This window comes from Gekko japonicus, unplaced genomic scaffold (assembly GCF_001447785.1).
Source record: "Gekko japonicus isolate JY-2015 unplaced genomic scaffold, Gekko_japonicus_V1.1 scaffold2271, whole genome shotgun sequence".
Lineage (NCBI taxonomy): Eukaryota > Metazoa > Chordata > Lepidosauria > Squamata > Gekkonidae > Gekko > Gekko japonicus.
In genome coordinates this window covers 3,681-22,710 of record NW_015160291.1, presented here as the reverse complement: position 1 = coordinate 22,710, position 19,030 = coordinate 3,681, and the positions used below count along the sequence as shown (strand labels likewise).

Genomic DNA, 19,030 nt, shown 5'->3' with positions numbered 1-19,030 from the left:
TTTGGGTAGTGAAGGGCGGGCTATAAATCCAATCTCTTCTTCTGTTCTTCTTCTTCTGCTTCATCTGGCTCCCAAGCGATGCAGCTGTGTCCTCTTTGCTCTTTGGGAAACTGAGGAGGGAGAGCCCCGCCACCCTCTTGGTCCTTCTCCCTCTCGAAATCCTGCTCCTCTGATTGTGGGCTGCTTTTCTGCTCCACCGGGTGTGTGGAGAAGGGGGGTTCCCTCCAGGCTTCCTGAAATTATGAACTGGAGTTGCAGGATCTTCCCAGGGTCACCAGGGCCTCGGGGCTGGATGGAAGAAGAGAGACAAGGCCCCAACCCGGCATGCCTTGAAGACATCAGTCTCTGGCCTGATTCAAATGAGCAGAGACAGTCAGCGCAGCCTTTCTCCTCGCAGTGCTATCTTTCTCCGTGCAGGGCGTTTCCCATGATGCAAAGAAACATTTGCTGCTGCCGAGTTCAAATGCCGTATCCCACCTGCACCCTTGAGCCAGGCAGTTCAATTCTAATTCCTCAGGGCCTTCCCACCCCATGGCCTCTCCTCAATGTGTGGAGCAGGCCGAAGGGCTTGGGTGTCCCTCAGAGGGGAGGAGGGAGTGCAGTGGCTTCCGGCAGGGCCAGGGACTGAGCGCCCAGAGATGGATTTGTCAAGGCTGGGAGGACACCTGGCCAGACAGGGAGGGGGCTGGATGGATAAGGAATGTGATACCCCCCCCCCAAAAAAAAACCTGGCTTGGGTGGGGGGAGAGATGTCCGGTCAAACCGTCCTGAGCTTTACTGGATAAATTCCAGGATCTTGAATTGTGTCCCGACACCAGTCCAGAGACAGGGTCACTTGAAAGGACTGACACAGAAAACGTGGGCATACCAAAAAGAGAAAGAAAGATGGAGGGAAACCCTTTTTGCTATGCACACGTTTTCTGTGTCAGTCCTTTCAAGTGACCCTGTCTCTGGATTGGTGTCGGGACACAATTCAAGATCCTGGAATTTATCCAGTAAAGCTCAGGACGGTTTGACCGGACATCTCTCCCCAGTTTGGTGTAGTGAGAGCCAGTTTGGTGTAGTGGTTAAGTGCATGGACTCTAATCTGGGAGAACCGGGTTTGATTCCCCACTCCTCCACTTGCACCTGGCTGGGTGACCTTGGGCAAGCCATAGCTCTGATAAGAGCTGTCCTTGAAAAAGAGAAGTCTCTGTCAGAGCTCACTCAGCCCCACCTACCTCACAGGGTATCTGTTGTGGGGAAGGGGAAGGGAAAGGAGTTTGTAAGCCGCTCTGAGACTCCTTTGGGTAGTGAAGGGCGGGGTATAAATCCAATCTCCTCCTCTTCTTCTTCTCCTCTCTCTCCCAGGCAGCAGCAGGAAGACACCTTTGATACCTCCGCCCCCCGTCTCCTTCATGTGGTGAAGGGAAAAGAGCTGCCATGAAGCCTTTTCAGGTAATTGGGGGGGGAGGGGCCTTGCCGGGGAGCTGGACCGTGGTCGGGCTTCTCCCCCTTGGTTCTGGTCACAGCGTATCTTGGAGATGGGAGAATAAAGCAGTCCAGGTCACCAACCTCCAAGTGGGCCAGGAGTTCCCCTGGAATCAAAGTTGATCTCCCCAATTCAGAGATCAGGGCATGCTCTTATGGCTTAAAATCCCTGCTGAATTTCCTCCCCTAATTACACCCTCCCCAGTACCTCTCCAAATCTCCTTGCAGCTCCCAAGCGGTATGGGCAACCCTCATGGAGGGCTAGTTTTGAGTTTGCAGATAATTCCTCGGCCAAACCAAAAAGGTGTTTGTGCAGGGAGAGGGGGGTGATGTTCTTCTTCGAAGTTCTGGCAAATCCCAACTTGTAACACATGAGGGTTGAGAGACGGCCGTTGAGAAGAACCTTTGCAAGAGACTTAAGTCTGCCTGTTAGGCAGTGGGAAAGGTCCAGGGTTGTGCCAAGTCATGGTGAGAGGAAGAAGCACGGCCCTTCTCCCCTGGAAATAGAAAGGCCAGAAGTTCCAGAGCCGACTGTGGGATGAAATCTTTTTCAGGCGAACCAAGGGACGCTTCTGTCATCCTCTGAAACCCTCGTTCCTAGGGGAGAGGCAAGTGAACGGAAATTCAGGTTCTGCAGGAAATCTGAGAGATTATATTGGGATGCGGTCTTTTTTTTATGATTTCCCCCCACCCCCGGAATTGAAATCCAGATGTTGCCCAGCCCAGAAGTGTTCGGGGAGGGGGGGGTCAAAATGGCTAGGAGCCTTTGTCCAGTACTCCAGATATAACTCTCTTTTCAGTGTTCCTGGATGCTCATACAGCAACCCTTTGTAGGACTTATTATTTTATCTGACGGTCTTTACTGCTGATCTAAACACTAATTATGGTGGTGTATACAAACCAAGAGGAGCTGCGGTGGCTCAAGTGGTTAAGACGCTGAACTGCAGGCTGTGGAAGGTCAGTAGTTTAGCAGTTCGAGACCCGAGTGTGCCGCATGACGGAGTGAGCTCCCCTCTCTAGTTCCAGCTCCTGCCAACCTAGCAGTTCGAAAGCAAGAAATTGCAAGTAGATAAATAGGTACCACTTCGGTGGGAAGGTCACAGCATTCCGTGCGCCTTGGTGCTTAGTCATGCCGGCCACATGACCACGGAAACGTCTTCGGACAGCGCTGGCTCTTCGGCTTGGAAACGGAGATGAGCACTGCAACCCTAGAGTCTGACTCGACTGGCTTTCGAGCAAGGGAACCTTTACCTTTATACAAACCAAGGAAGACGGAACCAAGACAGACGCAGCAGTATGGAATCCAGGGAGCAGAGGACCTGCCAGCTCCCACTGCGAGGCTGTTCCCCGGAGGCTTGGTTATCTGTTTGTGAGAAAGCTGAATGCAGTCTGAGCGGCTGGCAAAAAGAAAAGTTTGAGGCTCCGCGGCCCTTGGAGAGTCACATTCACACTTTTCATGCCCAGAGTATTTTGGACTCCTGTTTTTCAGAGGAAAAAGGGTTGTCCCTCCTCCCCAAATCTGCTGGTATAGAATTGTGTTATTACCGTGTTTCCCCCAAAATAAGACACTGTCTTATATTTATTTTTTCTCAAGAAGACACACTAGGGCTTATACCACAAATGCATAGAAATCCTGCTAGGGCTTATTTTTGGGGTAGGTCTTATTTTCGGGGAAACAGGGTATGTAGAGAGTGCAATTTTGGGGGGATGGAAGGCTTCTTGGGGGAAACCACCATAAAGGCCCTGCTAGGGCTCGGTCTCGTCAAGAGACAGTAGATGCTTCCCAAGAACTGCTCCCCCGAACCCTCATCAATCTTGGGGAGGGCGGGGTGTAAATATAAACAATAAATAAATAAACCTGATCTGGTTATTGCCAAGTTATTCGGAATGATTGGCTCGATCAGCCCACTTTCTCTTCCGAAAATTCGCTCAGGCTGAGTTGGGCTCTTGGACGATTGTGGTCCTCTAGGAGACCGAGCTGGCATTCATCAGAACTGAGTGCAGGGAGAGAGGGAGACTCCCAAGGACCCCCAGGCCAGGAGAGGTTCTGGAAAAAGCAAATGCCGTTTCCCTTTCCTTCCGTCACCTGGGCAGTCCTCCGCCTCGTGCCCTGTTTTTCTCGCTTCAACGGTCAGCCCTCCTTCATTCTCTCATGGCTCATGTGCTCCCGCTTTCCAGCACATGACAGAAAAGAAGACTCCTACTTTGCCCGTCCTGTGGTGATTGTCTCCACCGATCTGTTCCTCTCTCTGCTTGCAAGCATCTCCTCAGATTAACTCCTGCCCTCACCAAGAAGGGCATTGACCCGTCTTGCCCACCAGCTAGCAGTCCAAGTGGGGAGGGCATCAAAAACCCCTCTGTCTCCTTCAGCACCTGAGAGGGTGAGCCCTGGCCTTCCTACCGGCCCATTATTAGCCTACTTTTGCATAGCCAAATGTTCCTCTCTCCAGAAGGGCCTTCCTCCCAGAGGTCCAGCATCCTGTTCCCTTCTGGGCTGGGCTGGGCAGGGAAGAGGAAGCCAGAGCAGATACTAGGCTGGCAGTGCCCTGTGAGTGCTGCCCACCCTTCTGCCCCCAGGATGAACCCAAGGAGAGCTGGGAAGGGAAGGCCTCAGGTCTCTACTCCCCTCCTGGCTGCCGCTGTTCAGAAATGGTTTCAATACCTATGTTGCTTTTTTCCTCATGGATCAGTGCTGGAAAGAACTGCGTTCTTCTTCTTCTCCTCCCAGGGCCCCGTGTCCTTTGAAGAGGTGGCTGTGCATTTCACCCTGGGGGAGTGGGCCCTGCTGAGCCCAGCTCAGAGAGTTTTCTACAAGGATGTCATGCTGGAGAATTTTGGGAACGTGGCCTCTCTGGGTAAGGCCCCCTATCTCCTTGTCTCTCTCCTTGATGCTGTGAGGTGTGACTGTGACTTCAAGGAAATCACTGCTGGGGAAGGATTTGGTTAGGCCCCTTTAGTCTACGGCTCTGGCCAGGGTCCAGAGTTCTCCTTACACAGAGGGGAGCAGTGTTTCCTCTAAGCTGAGTTAGTGTGAGCTAGCTCACAATTTTTTAGCCTCCAGCTCACAGATTTTTGTCTTAGCTCAGGAAGGGATGGCTCCAGAGCAAACTGATTTATGCAGTAGCCAAATCGCTGGCTCACAACTTTAAAGCCAGTAACTCACAAAGCAGAATTTTTGCTCACAAGACTCCACAGCTTAGAGGGAACATTGGAGGGGAGTGCCCTGCCTCACACTCCTACGACCACAGGAGAGGGCATCAGAAGAGGTGCCAAGTACCTGGGGGCTGGGTGACCTGAAGAGGGCCGGGTGACGTCTCCTTATTTATTTATGTTATTTATAGTCCGCCTTTTCGCAGGGACTCAAGGCGGATTACACAGAATGAGTCAATGCAAATAAAGGAATGGGACGTCCAATTAAAAATATGCCAGAGGTTTAAGAGGGTAAAAGTCTAGAGCCAGGCAGAAGTCTAGCAGGTAGAACCGAAGTATCGATAACATCAGTATTAACATGACACATGAAACACGGCAAAGACCCTGCTTAGAGTAAGCTGTACACAGCCTAACCCTTTAAGAGATCTCAGCCTCTGTCACCTCCTCAATCTGAGCCTCTTTTGTCTCAGGAATACTGACTACTACTGACTTCTGCAGCTCAGCTATTCTTAGGAACTGGATGAAGCAAGCACATGACACTCATTCTGCAGGCAACGACGTTGGCTGCCCATGAGATACCTGGCATGCATACCAGCCCATGGCAATGGCTGCCTCCCAGAGACCTCACTTTAAAGTTCTGTCTGCCTTGACAGAGTCAGCACAAAAGACCCCCTCTTTCTGTCTCCCAAGGGTTTTATCATATATCCCATTGACCACATCAGGCCAGGTCAAAGAAGCTTTTCCTGTTGTCTCCAGGAGTTCCTTCCTGAAGTCCTCCCAATCTCTGTTCCCTTCCCGAGATCACCTCTCTGGTTGGGGGGGTGGGGGCCTGGACCATCCCATTGGCTCTTGCTAGACCTAGGAGCATTTTTAAAAGGGTGGCTTAAGTGAGGCTGGAAAGCAGTTGGATTGATTTCTCCCCTCCTGCCTGTTCTCTGCACACAGAGAAAAACTTTTTAAAAATTCATAGCTAAGGTTTCCTTCAGTTCCAACCTCCAAAGAAAAAATACAGCTCTTCAGAGTTGCCTCTTGTTTCTGAAGGTATAGAGTCCAGCCGTGTTTTGTAATTTTGTAACGGCCAATGGCTAATTGCAATAAACTAAACTGAAACGGAGTCCAGCTAGCTTGGAATCGCTGCATGGATGTGCACCGAGAAGAATTATAATCTTGTCCTTTTTTTTCCTGATAAAAGGACTTGGGACTGCCAAACCTGGCCTCATATCATGGTTGGAAAGAGAAGACGAGCTGTTTACCCTGTTCTCCGAGGAAGAGGAGAAACTGGCAGGTCTGTGGTGGGACGGCATCTTGCTTGTTTCTTCCAAGGGCTGGTGGATTTCTCTAGCCTTGAACATACGAAAATGGAAACCTTCCTTCTTACAAGTCCAGTCGTGTTTCCAAATCTAACCGAGTATTGTCCCTCTGAGTGTCAGGAGTGTCTTGAAAAGATGTTTCCCACCCTTGTATTCTCTCTCTCTCTTGGCCTTCTTAAAGCATATATGCATGCCTGAGTGCTTGTGCACCTGGAAGTCATGGTGACCTCTGGTGACTAACACCTACTGGGGGCCTGGATGATATTCAGAGAGATGGCTGAGTAAAGCCTTCCCCCCTGCTTCTGGTATTCCAAGGAGGTCTCCCATCCATGATAAGAGCTGTTCTTGAAAAAGAGCAGTTTCTGTCAAGAGCTCTCTCAGCCCCACCCACCTCACAGGGTGTCTGTTGTGGGGAGGGGAAGGGAAAGGAGTTTGTAAGCCGCTCTGAGACACCTTTGGGTAGTGAAGGGCGGGGTATAAATCCAGTCTCTTCTTCTTCTTCCTTACAGTGGTGGGGCAGGATTGACAGCTACCACTCTTTCTGCTGATGATACATCTTGCAGTGAATTGAGGGTGAAGTTATTTTCAAGGCTGGCTTCTCTTTTTGAATGTAAATGTGACCCTTTTGTTTTTTAGGTGTGGGAGCTGAACCATTGGGTGGAGCCCCTCTGCCTTTATTGTACTGGAAGGGTGGAGTAATGATGTGGGTTATATTCTTATCTTGTGAAGATAGGAAGACAAGTCATTCCCCGTCTACTGGGGGGGCAGTTGTTGGCCAAACACGTCAAGCCAAAACCCATCTCAGGTCTGATATTCCCTATTGACCTGAGAAAAGCAAATAAATCAGACCCACATCACCCACTGCCTGAGGAGAACCTCACTGGCTTGTCACTTCCTTTACATTTGCTGCTCGTGTCATGAAAGGAACTCGCTGTGAGTGACTATCCCAGGTATATGCTATTTCTCTCTTTTTGCAACGAACAACTGATCCATCCGTACAGTGTAAGGTGTCCCAGGACCACATTCCCAGGGAAGACTTTCGGAAGTGTGTCTAGATGACAAGCCTTTAAGTTCTTGCAGTCTCTAAAAGAATTAACATTTCATTCCCTGATATGTCCATATTTTCACACTGTTCATACTAGGTTTCTCTTTCTTTCAACAGGAGGTGTGCAAGGAATGCAAACAGGGGAGAAAAAATATAAATGTTTGGAGTGTGGAAAAAGCTTCAAGAGTAGTAGAAATCTTACTTCCCATCAAAGAGTTCACACTGGGGAGAAACTATATAAATGCCTGGAGTGTGGGGAAAGCTTTCGTCATAGTTCAGTCCTTGCTCGCCATCAAAGAATTCACACAGGGGAGAAGCCATACAAATGCCTGGGGTGTGGAAAAAGCTTCCGTCGGAGTGACAGTTTTACTTCCCATCAAAGAATTCACGCACGGGAGAAACGATATAAATGCCTGGAGTGTGGGAAAAGTTTCAGTCAGTATTCAAGGTTTGCTTACCACCAAAGAATCCACACAGGGGAAAAACCATATGAATGCCTGGAGTGTGGAAAAACCTTCAGGAATAGTACAAATCTTATTTATCATCAAAGAATTCACACAGGGGAGAAACCATATAATTGCCTGGAGTGTGGAAAAACCTTCAGGAATAGTACAAATCTTATTTATCATCAAAGAATTCACACAGGGGAGAAACCGCATAGATGCCTGGAGTGTGGAAAAGGCTTCCGTCACAGTTCAGTACTTGCTCGCCATCAAAGAATTCACACAGGGGAGAAACCATACAAATGCCTGAGGTGTGGGAAAAGCTTCCGTCGCAGTGACAGCTTTACTTCTCATCAAAGAGTTCACACAGGGGAGAAAAAATATAAATGCCTGGAGTATGGGGAAAGTTTCTGTCAGAGTGACAGCCTTATTTCACATCAAAGAGTTCACACTGGGGAGAAACCATGTAAATGCCTGGAGTGTGGGAAAAGCTTCAGTTTTACTATACATCTTACTTCCCATCAAAGAATTCACACAGGGGAGAAACCATATAAATGCCTGGAGTGTGGAAAAAGTTTCCGTCACAGTTCAGTACTTGCTCGCCATCAAAGAATTCACACAGGGGAAAAACCATATAAATGCCTGGGGTGTGGGAAAAGCTTCAGTCGGAGTGACAGCTTTACTTCCCATCAAAGAATTCACACACAGGAGGAACGATATAAGTATTTGGAATGTGAAAAAAGTTTCTGTCAGAGTGACATCCTTACTTCCTATCAAAGCATTTACACATGGGTGAAACCATATAAATGCCTGGAGTGTGGAAAAAGCTTCAAGAGTAGTACATATCTAGCTTCCCATCAAAGAATTCACACAGGGGAGGAACCATATAAATGCCTGGAGTGTGGAAAAAGCTTCAGTAACAGTTCAGTACTTGCTCGCCATCAAAGAATTCACACAGGGGAGGAACCATATAAATGCCTGAGGTGTGGAAAAAGCTTCAGTCGGAATGACAGCTTTACTTCCCATCAAAGAATTCACATAGTGAAGACACCATATAAATCTTACACCCCACCAAATAATTCACACAGGGGAGAAACCATGTCTACACCTGTAGTGTGGAAAAAGCTTCCATCACAGTTCAGTACTTTCACCATTAAATAATTCACTGAGGGGAGAAGCCATATGAATGCCTGGAGTGTGGAAAGGCATTGCATCAGCATACATTCAATTACAAAATTAGAAAGCTGCGTGGTGAAATAGTATAATACATAGAGTACATAATGCAGTAATACTCGTTCAAATTTTTCCATGATCTTAATGGCATCTTGAAAATGCCCTTAACAACCATTCTGTTCCACAGTTTCTGTGGAATGCTAAAATTGTGGGAGCCTTCCTGACTTTATGAAGCCTGCCCTTCCTTCAAGTGGCAGAAACAAGAGTGAATCCTCTTCTGCAATCCGCTGTCAGTTTTGCCATTATCTTTGCTAAGCTGAGCAAAGTGGTTGCACAGATCAAAGTGAGAGTGGTGTTCCCATAGATCAGTAAGATGTAGTCGTTGTAAGTAACAGCAAGGACTCTGAAATGAACCAATAATCTAACAGTCTCCAAAAGAGCAAGTCAGCTATGTATCATATGTATTCTGTGCTTAAGCCTGAATAGTAATCAGGAGGAACATTTTTATGAAGGGATTAGAAGTGTTGTATAAAGGAGCAGCTCAGGAGGTCCCTTCTATGTGATTGAATCAGATTGCGATGTGTGAGGACGGCTTTCGGAACTCAAGTCTGGCCCCTAACTCTTCAAGTTCAGTCTGGGGAAGCAGATTTCACTCTAGGCTTTTCGCTAATAGCAGGGAGTTTTATTGAGAATGATCGTTCTGACGTGTGCTCATCGGAGTGCCTAGGCCTCACTAAGAAGCTGGCATAAAGAACAGATACAAAGTCCTTCTTTTTCAGGATGAGGCAAAATGAAGAGGTCACGGTCTGGTATTTGAAAAAAGAGTTCCAGAATTCCATTCCAGACTGAAAACTGTGACCAGACTGTCAGCGAGCTGCCATTTCCTTGGGACACGTCCCATCCCCCTTCCCTTCTCCCGAAGCCTTATCCTGTTATGTAGTGCCTCTGTAACTGCCAAGGTCTCCAGCTGGTGAGATGGGGTGTTATGTCTTAGTGCTCTGGCTTGTCTAGATTTCCCATGTGAACTAAACCTGTGTTTATGTAATAGACCGTTGCTGTTCTCACACTGCTTCGCGCCTGTTTTAATCTGTGAACCTAAAGAGGGAAATGTGCTCATTGGTTTAAACCTGGTTTGAAGTTCCTTTTAATACACCTTCCCTGGGTATTGTAGTTATTCCTAACAATCTCTGTATGTTCGTGATCAACCATGCTTTGGAAATAAATCTTCTTTTTGAACGTGGATCTATTCTCCTGATTTGGGATCTAACACAGACGTGCTCTTTGATCTGATATCACTCCTGTCACTTGGCAGATTTAAAGCGCATAATCAGACACCAACATCTGTGACTGGTTTCCAACTCATTGGCACCCTGTTTTCACCCATCCTTGATTCGGAGTTATAAGGCACTGGGGAAAGCCCAGTTCTGATGGTTGTCACAGGTCCCCCCCACCCCCGATTTTCCTGTGTCTGATCAACCAATTATGCTCTCAAGCCTTCAAGGCGGTCTGATCATTCCATCCATCCTCTGCTCCATTTTTTGGTTTGGTTAGCAATGCACGCATAACCACATATTTGCAGCATGGCCACAAAGCCTCGCATGAGTGTTTCCGCTCTGAAAACCCTTGTTTTGATCAACTGCCATCAGGTATATTTGTTTATCGATCCACGCAACTTATTCTCTCTCTGCCAGTTTCTGCTGTGGTACTTTGTAAAAAGTAGTCCCTAGTCCAACGCCCATACTACTACCCAGAACTTGTTTTTTCCTGCTCCTCTTAACGGGTTTCCTCAGGCGGTTATGCGCACGTGCAAAGGACAGCAAAAAGAAAAGCACTCCCAACCAATAATTAAAGTTGTGAGCCAGCGATTTGGCTACTGCATAAATTAGTGTCCTCTGGAGCCATCCTTCCTGAGCTAAGACAAAAACGTGTGAGCCTGAGGCAAAAAACCTGTGAAAAACAGATCATCCTTAGGCTCACACTAACTCAGCTTAAAGGGGACACTGCCCCCAACCACTCTGTCTGATTGATCAATGACGGGGTGAGCCCACAGTGAAGTGGATTTTGATGGGATGTCTGAGCAAACCTCTCAGTGTCAATAAACATTGGATGAAATCAGAAGCTCGTCACAACCACGCTAAGTGGCACATCTGATCGCAGCCATAATTCAGTCTACCCTCTGCTTAGAGTTCATGCTACATTCCTAAGAGGAACGTAAGGAAAACAACTCTTTTACACTTTCCCCTGAAAGATAAGGATGGCAGCGACACTTGATTGAGATATGGTTGCTTAGAGATCAGGAGGTGAAAGAATAGATTTTGGGTAAGGGTGAGAGAAAGGGAAGAAACATCCTAAACTATAGCAAATCGATCTGAAAGAATAACAGATCATCCTTAGGCTCACTAATCAAAAGTATTGCAAGGATCTGAAAACTTTGCTGAATTGTTAATGGTGAAATAAAATACTTTAACAAATGCTTATTGTACGTCTCACTTCCCTTGTTTGCCTTTGCAGAGCCCTTTCTTCACTGTGTTATGACGGGCCTTAAATACTTTGATTCATGAAAGCTTATACTGTGAAAATCTAGTTGGTCTCTTAAGTTGCTACTGGACTTGAATCTAGTTCTTTTATTTAAGTGCTCACTTAAAACAGAACGAGAAGGTCAAAATTTCTGTAATCAAACAGTACTGCAAGTAGAACAAGATCTAGGTGGGCACAGCATCTGCAAGATCGTAGTTTGTAACATAGCATTCGTGGGTCACTGGTTGGGCTTTGGTCAGTGGTGAGTAAGATGGAGTCTGCTAGTGGCCAACACAGGACAAATGTAGTTGACTGTCCGGATTGCCGACTATGGCTCGGGACATTCCTGGAGATTAGGGGTTGGGGCCATAGAAGGGCAAACAATGGGGAAGAGGATGTTACTGCAATAAACTGAATTCCTAGAACATCCACTCTCTTGTATCACTGTAGGACGCCCATTTCTCTTGGACTCAAAGAAGAACATGTCACTGTGTGGCAATTGACTCATGACAACCGTATCCATTGGTCATTCCAGTTGAGAGACAAGTAGAGGTGGTTTGCCATTGCCTTCCTGTGCACAACACACCCAGTCTTCCTTGGTGGTGTACCATCTAAGTACTAATCCTGGCCAACTCTGCTTAGCTCCCAAGCGCTGACAACCCTGGGTTAAACTCTGTTATTCAGGCTGCTTATACCATAGAAGGCCTACTTTATATGTAGATAAATTGGAGGAGGCAATGAATGGGATGGGTGGAGTGCCATAGAGAGAACTGTGTATTGGTAGCTATTCGCTATTGGGCATTATTATGAATTAACTTAGATCTTTTGTTCTTTACTGGCTATCATATTTTCCCTTAGCCTTGAGAGCTCCATTTAAAAAAAAAATTCTTTAACTACTGTTTGTCTTGTAAGTGGCTGCTTTTCTTTATCTGTATTGGTTCTAATCGGTTCCATCCACAGCTCTTACATTAACTGTCGACTGAGGAGAATTGATGTTGAGATTCAATAAACTTGTCAGGTCCTGTAGTAACCACTCAGTACGCAATAGTCCTTTAGCAGGTTTATTGGTAAAGTATGGCTTCTGGTCAGGTGGACACCTTTGCCAGAACTGGCGGATAAAAGCACTGGGATATATTGTAGGGTATGGGGTCCACCCCTCATGCACACGTCCAGGGGTCATTTCATAGAAAAAGAGGTGCAGGAGCTCATTAGCATAACTCATTAGCATAACTTATTTGCACATGCCACACCCCCTGACATCACTGGAAGTGTGTCAGAAGGCAACACCCACCGCTCAGGCTCCACTGGACTGTTTCGAATGGCTAGCTATTGGAGGGGGGGGGGACATACAGATCTGTCCTCACAAAGGAGGGAGAGCTTATACCTGAATAAAATTTGGTCTTAAAGGTGCCACTGGACTGTTTTGGCCCGGGGGGCCGGGCGGAGCTCTGCAACTTACCTGGGTGCTTCTTGCTCTGACTGAGGGCTGCTGGGAGCAGGGGGTGGGGCTTGTTGCATGTGCCCGCCCCCTGGGCTCTTTACTGCTGGAGCTCCGCTCCTGTGTGCTCCTGCAGGAAATGACCCCTGCACACGTCACAGGCACCTACTAAGGCAACTACAGGTCATGAAAGAATATACAACCTAACTAGCGATATCTCTTAGTGTGTTTCCCAAGGCCACGGCTCCAGCTGGGGCCTGTGAACTCTACGGGGGCTGCTTAGGAATGATACAAGAGGCCCCTTAGCTATAACTCCTTTCGCACATTCACACACTCCCCACCCCTCAGGAATGTCAGGGAGGACTGGCTGCTTAAGGGCTACACAAAAACAATTAACCAACCGGGTATACAAAAGCGGGAGTTGGATCTATACACAGTCAATACACATAGGCACCAGCAAGATCCATTCAGCAGTCCGATTCTGACATACCGCCCCCCCTAAGCTCACCCTTCCCCAGGTTTGTCAGGATACATTCTGTGGAACTGTTTGAGAAGAGAGGGGGCTCTAACGTGCTTAGATTTAACCCATTCATTTTCTTCAGGCCCCAAATCCTTCCACTTAATAAGATATTGCAAATGTCCATGGAATAACCATGAATCCAACACCTCCTCAACTACATGGTGGAGTTCCCCATTGATCGGGAGAGGAGGCGGAGCTGGAGGTTTGCGTGCCCAGGGCGAGGGTCCTGGGTCCCGTTTTAAAAACCTGTAATGAAACACAGGATGCAAAGCACGTAGGGATTTAGGAAGGTCAAGTTCAACAGCCACTTTGTTAATTACACGCACAACTTTAAAAGGTCCCACATATTTCCACCCCAGCTTGCATCGGGGTTGCAGCCCTTTCATGTGCTTAGTGGAAACACACAGAGTCACCAGGAGCTAAATCCCATTCGGGGCACCGCTTGTTGTCAGCATACTTTTTATAATCCCTTTTTGCTTTTTCCAAGGTCTAATGTAACACATCCCAGTTTTTAGGAACACTAGACCACCATACTTGGGCATCGCTGGTGAGGGGTTGGCCCACGTCCACCTGAGAAAGGGGCCCACCCTCATAGCCATACACTGCTTTAAAGGGACTCATCCCAATGGAACTGTGAACTGAGTTATTGTCAGCAGGGGTCCATTTCCTGCGGGAGCGCACAGGAGCGGAGCTCTGGCAGTAAGGAGGCCAGGGGGTGGACACATGCAACAAGCCCCCCCCCCTGCTCCCCGCGGCCCTCAGTTGGGCTACGAGGAGCAAGAAGCAGCCAGGTAAGTTGCAGAGCCCCCCCCCCCGGCCCGCCTTCAGGTACAAGCTCTCCCTCCTCTGTGAGGGCAGATCTGCGCCTTCCGGCCCCCCATAGCTAGCAATCCAAAACAGTCCAGTGGCACCTTTAAGACCAAGTTTTATTCAGGTAGAAGCTCTCCCTCCTCTGTGAGGGCAGATCTGCACGTCCCCCCCCCAATAGCTAGCAATCAGAAACAGTCCAATGGAGCCTGAGTGGTGGGTGTTGCCTTCTGACACACTTCTGGTGATGTCAGGGGGTGTGGCATGTGCAAATAAGTTATGCTAATACGTTATGCTAATGAGCTCCGGCACCTCATTTTCTACTAAATGACCCCTGATTGTAAGCATACTCAGTGAAAGGTAACAATGCCACCCAATTGTCTTGTTGATAGTTCACATAACAGCACAACAGCTGTTCCAGGATTTGATTAGTTCGTTTGGTTGTCAGTTTCAGGGTGGTGGCTGCTACTCAGCCCTCTTTCCACCCCCAGAGAGAGCTCTAAGAGAACTGCCCTTGAGAGAACAGCTCTGACAGAACTGTGGTTTGCCCAAGGTCATCCAGCAGGTGCAAGTGGAGGAGTGGGGAATCAAACCCGGTTCTCCCAGATTAGAGTCCATGCGCTTAACCACTACACCAAACTGGCTCTCTGTGGGGTTCACTTGGTGAGGTCTCGACTTCTCTCCCTAGCCCAGCAGACCCATATTATTGGAGTCTGATGCCCAGCTCCTCTTCTCTCTCATCACGCTGGGAAGGAAACTGTCTGTACAGTCGCAGGACTAGAAATCATGATCACTTTTTGTATTTATTCATCAAAAGACCTGCATGGCAAGGCAAACAGGAAGAGCAGAGGAACAGATCTTTGCCACCTTTTCCCTTAAAATACATTCAGGGCGTTTTGGGGAGGGGAGGGATAATCAGAATCAATGTTCCCTCTAAGCTGTGGAGTCTCGTGAGCAAAAATCCTACTTTGTGAGCCGCTGGCATTGAAGTTGTGGACGAGCGATTTGACCGCTGCAGAAATCAGTTTGCTCTGGAGCCCTCCTTCCTGAGCTGAAGAAAAAATGTGTGAGCCGGAGGCTCAAAAACAGTGAGCTAGCTCACACTAACTCAGCTTAGAGGGAACACTGATTCAGAATATAAAAACAGCTCTACTGGAGGGCTGGTCAGGGAAAGGTTTTGACCAGCGGGTCAGGAGACAAAATGCATGCTCATTGATCAGGATTTCCTGATTGGGGGCTTGGGTTTGATGCACAAATCTGTGGCCTGTGTGACCCCTTGGCCGAATTGGAATCACACAGAGTCCAACGAGTTAGATTAATATCTGTTTATTGCAATTAAAACAGGAAATACAGGGCTTAGTACCTGTCAGCACTTAGCAACACCAAGCTGTATTCTGCCATCACCAGGAAGGGCAAAAGGTCTTATACCCCAGATGACATCACATATAATTTACACGTTGAGGAATCTCTAATTGGTGCCAGGCAGGTAACATCATTTGACTCAGTGCATCTCTCATTGGTGTCAGCACTTACACTTGCTTATCAGGTCTTCAGATCAATGGGAACATTAGAGAACACTGGGACCCTTTCTGGCCTCGCTTATGGAGAACTAGCCGATAAGGGCTATGATTCACATTAAACTTAGCTCTTGGCGTCCTTGCAGCTTCTAAACATGCATTCCATTCTGTTGTATCCTAATTCCATCTACAGAGGCTTCTTATACAAAAATGCAATTATAAAATATATATATTCCACTACATGTTTCTCTAGTCCAGTTTGGCATAGAGAGCCAGTTTGGTGTAGTGGTTAAGTGCACGGACTCTAATCTGGGAGAACCTGGTTTGATTCCCCACTCCTCCACTTGCAGCTGTTGGATGACCTTGGGCAAGTCATAGCTCTGACAAGAGCTGTCCTTGAAAGGGCAGTTCTGGAAAGAGCTCTCTCAGCCCCACCTACCTCACAGGGTGTCTCTTGTGGAAAGGGGAAGGGAAAGGAGTTCGTAAGCCGCTCTGAGACTCTGAGTGAAGGGCAGGGTATAAATCCAATCTCTTCTCCTCCTCCTCCTAATCAGAAAATTCTAGGTTACATACCAAAATCAGGACCTATTATGATTATACTTTTGAAGGCACAGTGACAGCTATCAATATCACATTCAGAAATCACGTTCTTTTCCCCTTGTCCTACAGGTTCTTGTGTGAATGGTGATTGGACCTCCCTCTTTCTTCCAGCAGGAAATGTTGAGGAGTCAGTTGAGGAATTTCAGGGGTCCTCACTGCAAAAAGCCATGAGTGAACAAGCCGAAGGAAACAATGGGAATGGAGATGGACCACAGAGGCAGGAAGGGAGCCGTGCAGTGAAGAGGGGGGTTAAGTCCATTCCTTGCCAAGGAGGGGGCTTCCATGAAATCCCAGTCCATGGCCACCACCAATGGACTCATTCAGAAGTGAAGCCATTTATCTGCCCCAAGAGTGGAATGATGTTCTCCAATGGAAGAAAGGGTAATGCATGTTTTCCAAACCACAGTGTAATGAAGGCATGTAAATGCTGTTATTGTGGAAAGTACTTCAGATACAGACCACAGCTTCTTGTACACCGAAGAGTACACACAGCACAGAAGCTTTTTGAATGCTCAGAGTGTAGAAACAGATTCTGAATGAATTCCAGTCTTCAAAAGCATCAAAAAACCCACAAAGGGGAGAAACCTTTTGAATGCTCAGAGTGTGGAAAGAAATTCAGTCTGAGTTCCAGTCTTCAAAAGCATCTAAGAACCCACACAGGGGAGAGATTTCATGAGTGCTCAGAGTGTGGATGGAAATTCAGTCGGAGTTGCATTCTTCACCTGCACCTAAGAACCCACACAGGGGAGAAGCCTTTTGAATGCCCAGAGTGTGGAAAGAGATTTAGTCGAAATGGCATTCCTCACCTGCACCTAAGAACCCACACAGGGGAGAAACCATTTGAATGCTCAGAGTGTGGAAGGAGATTCAGTCAGAGTGGCATTCTTCAACTGCACCGAAGAACCCACACAGGGGAGAAGCCTTTTGAATGCCCAGAGTGTGGAAAGAGATTCAGTTGAAGTGGCATACTTCAACTGCACCAAAGAACCCACACAAGGGAGAAACCTTTGAATGCTCAGAGTGTGGGAAGAGATTCAGTCAGAGTAGTAATCTTCAAGAACATCTCAGAATCCACACAGGGGAGAAGCGTTTTGAATGCTCAGAGTGTGGGAAGAGCTTCCGTGCCAATGTCAGTCTTCAAGAGCATCATAGAACCCACACACAGGAGAAACATTTTGAATGCTCAGAGTGTGGAAAGAAATTTAGTCACAATTCCAGTCTTCAAAACCACCTAAGAACCCACACAGGGGAGAAACCATTTGAATGCTCAGAGTGTGGAAGGAGATTCAGTCGGAGTGGCATTCTTCAACTGAACCAAAGAACCCACACAGGGGAGAAGCCTTTTGAATGCCCAGAGTGTGGAAAGAGATTTAGTCGAAGTGGCACTCTTCAACTGCACCAAAGAACCCACACAGGGGAGAAGCCTTTTGAATGCCCAGAATGTGGAAAGAGATTTAGTTGAAGTGGCAGTCTTCAACTGCACCAAAGAACCCACACAGGGGAGAAGCCTTTTGAATGCTCAGAGTGTGGGAAAAGATTCAGTCGCAGTAGCCATCTTCAAAAGCATCTCAGAATCCACACACAGGAGAAACGTTTTGAATGCTCACGGTGTGGATAGAGATTCAGTCAGAGTGGCAATCTTCAACAGCATCAAAGAACCCACAAAGGGGAGAAACCTTTTGAATACTAAGAATGTGGGAAGAGATTTGGTTGGAATGTCAGTCTTTAAAAGCATCTGAAGACCAACATGGGAGATAACTGTTGAATGCTCACAGTGTGGAAAGAAATCCAGTTGGAGCTTGAATCTTCAACAGCATCAAAGATTCCACACAGGGGAGAACCATTTTGAATGCTCAGAGTATTGCAAGAGATTCAGTATGAGTTCCAGTCTTCAAAAGTATCTAAGAATATACACACCGGTGAAACTTTTTGTGGAAAGAGCTTCAGTCAGAGTTGCATTCTTCAACAGCATCTAAGAACAGCAGAGGAGACAAACCTTTTAAATGCTCAGAATGTTGAAAGAGATTCTGTTCTTGTGGCACTCTTCAATACATTCAAGGAATACACACTGGGGAGAAAATTTTTGAATGTTCAGACTCTGGAAATAGTGTCAGCTAGAGAGGCCTTAAAGGCATCAAAAGATTCAGTCAGAATGGCAATCTTCAAAAGCATGTAAGAACCCACATAGGGGAGAAATCTTTTAAATGCTCAGAATGTGGATAGAAATTCAATCAGAGTGGCAATCTTCAAGAACATTTAGGAACCCACAGAGGATAGAAACTTTCTAAATGCTCAGAATGTGGAATAAAGTTCTCTCAGAATTGCATTTTTTTTTAAAATCAAACTTTTTATTTTTGGATATAACAACATGTTAAACATTACATCTTTTCTTTTGACAAATATCCTTTTCTCTTATCTCCTCTCCCCACCCCCCTCTCGGTGGCTTCCCGCAATGCTCCCCCCCTCCTTTCCATATTATTGTCCCGTTATCATTATACATTTTCTCTTTCAAGTTTTCAAGTAACCATTTCAATTAACATATTCTCTATTTCAGATCTTATCTATTACAATTTCCGCTCTTAGTAACTATCAAAGCAAAGTAAATTGTTTTAACATCCCAACTTTTCTCTATATATTCTTTAAAGTCTATCCATTCTTCAAAGAATTCTTCATCTTCCTTGTTGTTAAGTTTCTTTGTCAATTTGTCCATTTCTGCCATAAAAAGCATTTTTTGTATCCATTCCTCTATTTCTGGTATTCTGTCTTGTTTCCAAGACTGTGCATAGGTCATTCTAGCAGTAGTAATCATATACCATAATAATGTTCTTTTTGTAACATTTACTTCCTCCATCTTAAGTCCTAGAAGTAAAACTTCTGGTTCTTTTTTAAATGCACACTTTAAATTTTTCTGCATTTCATTATGGACTTCTGTCCAAAACATTGCAGCTTTGTCACAAGTCCACCACATATGGTAAAAAGAGCCTTCTTTTTTCTTACATTTCCAACACTTATTTGACATATTTTCATTCATATTTGCAAT

At 46.6% G+C, this 19,030-nt stretch overlaps 1 pseudogene; it reads left to right on the top strand.

Moving 5' to 3' along the window:
• Positions 1 to 1,422: 1,422 nt before the first annotated feature.
• Positions 1,423 to 17,279, top strand: LOC107114397 (annotated as a pseudogene).
• The last annotated feature ends 1,751 nt before the right edge of the window (positions 17,280 to 19,030 follow it).